This window comes from Octopus bimaculoides, chromosome 10 (genome assembly GCF_001194135.2).
Source record: "Octopus bimaculoides isolate UCB-OBI-ISO-001 chromosome 10, ASM119413v2, whole genome shotgun sequence".
Taxonomy (NCBI): domain Eukaryota; kingdom Metazoa; phylum Mollusca; class Cephalopoda; order Octopoda; family Octopodidae; genus Octopus; species Octopus bimaculoides.
In genome coordinates, this window is record NC_068990.1 from 75,610,559 (window position 1) to 75,613,208 (window position 2,650).

The 2,650-nt window shown below is 38.5% G+C and overlaps 1 protein-coding gene across 1 annotated transcript in view; it reads right to left on the bottom strand.

Moving 5' to 3' along the window:
* LOC106871554 (leucine-rich repeat protein lrrA) overlaps positions 1 to 2,650 on the bottom strand; it is a 93,152-nt gene that overhangs the window by 41,478 nt on the left and 49,024 nt on the right. The gene's annotated exons all lie outside the window — the stretch shown is intronic.

Here is a 2,650-nt window from a genome sequence, read left to right on the forward strand (position 1 = left end):
TTTAGTCCTCTGACTTCGTGCAGTAAAAGACTGAGGTAGAAATAATCCTGTTGACTGTGATGGACCGTTTAAACGTTCCCAAGGCTGGGACTTAGATGCAGCAGCCTCTGCCAGCGTCGCATCCCACTGTGCCCCATCTACTAGCAACCCGTGCTTGAAGCAGACCTCCCGGTATGTTCCACATACCTAGTCATCAAAGGTTTTCAGATCCTGGAAACACTTCTGTTGACTGAGATGAACTGTGTAAACTCTCCCAGACAATTGCCAGCATGTCCATCAACATCTTGACTAGCCTTTCTTCGTACCCACTTCTTTTTGGCATTTATACAAATTGTAAGTTTATTGATGAAGTAGTGTGAAAGACGTGTGGAGGTAGGTACATAGAAAGCCTACAGGACCTCTCTGTAGACAATAATTTTTGTTTTATCTTGCAGAACAAATGCGAATAGGTTGCTTTTGGTCCGCTCTCTGGAGCAGCCAACATAAAATTGCCCGTGTAAGAAACACGACTAGTCGATATGAGGTCCTGCCACAAAAAGTGTATACCCCCGCGATTTGTTGATCGACATCCTAAACTTACGCGATCAGGAAATTGCAACCGACTGAAAGTAAAGGGAATTTCTGCTCTCGAGAGAATAATTGAGATCCTTGGTATGAAGACGTCATCTCCCTGTGTACATTCGGACATAATAGTAGCCTCAATAACACGTGGCATCCGCTTCGTCCTCACTGGTCGTGTCCCAGCGGCATTATTGGAGTGCCCACTTTCAATCCTAACCTGAAGGGATGGAGACCCAGGGGTTCCAACTGGAGCTCTGGGCAAAATGTTATAGTGCATGACCATCTTTGGTACATAAATAATATGTATGTAAAGTTTGGTGAAAATCGATTGAAAACTGTAGGAATGCATACGTACTACACACACATATACACAGACATCCTTTGTTGGGAGAACGTACAAATACCGTAAAGACAATGATATTTATGCACAACAAAACTGAAATACACGGAAGTCAATTTTTAGGCAGATGTGGCAAAACTGAATTCAAACACACTGGGTGAACATAAATGAAAAATAACTAAATGACTTTTCAGGAAGAACGTACAAAAACCGTAACAATAGCGATTTTTACGCATGACTAATTTAAATACAAGGAAGTCAATTTGTAGAGAGAACTTACAAACTCCCTTTGAGCTCTAGAAGAAAATAGCTTGAGCGAAAAAAATTTCAATCGCTTTAGGATAGCTTTTCTAACGCTCAGTGGCGTGGTTGAAATCTCATTGGTTAGTAATAACGGCGCATCGTCTGTATGTGACCCATAGCAATCATACGTAAGCATGCGCGACCGCACGCACAACTTTTTTCGATAGGGGGAGAAATGTAAATAGTTTATCTAAATAGACGGAGCGCAAAAGACTTTAAATAAGTAATGATATAGGAAGAAAGTACAAATGCCGTGAAAACAAAGATATTTGCGCACAACAAAATTGAAATACACTGAAGACAATTTTTAGGCATATGTGGCAAAACTGAATTTAAATACACTGGGTAAACAAAAATTAAAGATAACTAAATTATTTTTCATGGACAACGTGCATAAACCGTAAGAGCAGAGATTTTTACACGTGACTAATTGAAATACATCGAAGCAATTTGTAGACAGAAGTTAGTAAGTGTATGAGTGAGTTAAAGAGAGAGAGAGAGAGAGAGAGAGAGAGAGAGAGAGAGAGAGAGAGAGAGAGAGAGAGAGAGAGAGAAAGAAACAGGCATAGACTAAACGAGAGGAACTAATACAGAGTGTGAGAGAGAATATGTGTAAGGAAGAGAAACAGAGACTGACAAAAAGAGAGAGAAGAGAGAAATAAACAGAGAAAGAAAATAGAGAGAATCAATTGAAACCTGCTGACGGTTTTAGAGAAAAACCCTTCTAAAATAACTTTTTCCCTCTTTTTTTTGCTTTACGCGGGAGCTCTGGGCAAAATGTTGTAATGCATGACCCTCCTTAGCACGTAAGTAATGTGTGTGCAAAGTTTGGTGAAAATCGGTTGAAAACTATAGAAATGCATACGTACTACACACACACACACACACACACATATAAATACATTGAGAGAGACAGAAAAGCGCAAACATACATACACACACACACACATATCTATATATTTATGTGTGCGTGTTTCCGTATAGGTTTGTGCCGGTGTTGGTTTGTTTACATCTCTGTAACGAAGCAGTTCGGCACAAGTGACCGATAGAAAATGTACCTGACGTAAAAATGTAAGTAATGCGGTGGATCTGTTCGACTAGCCTTCTCAAAGATTTATAACGTTAATAATAAGGTGGATTCATTCTTTCAACAATAAATGAATGTGAATGAGTATTAATTTTGTAGCGTTAATATACGACTTATAACGATTTCGGATTTTATTCCCGCCATTAACATGTGTAGACTGTATATAACAAACTGAATAAGTCTGAACTGAATTGACTTCAGAGGAAAATATTTTGGTGTTGTAGACTGAAAACAAAATAGAAAAAAAAGAGTCGTCTTTTCTCACAGAATTATTTCTCTTACACATATACACACGCTAAAATATGGACAAACGGACACACGCACAGAGAATATATATATATATATATATATATATATAT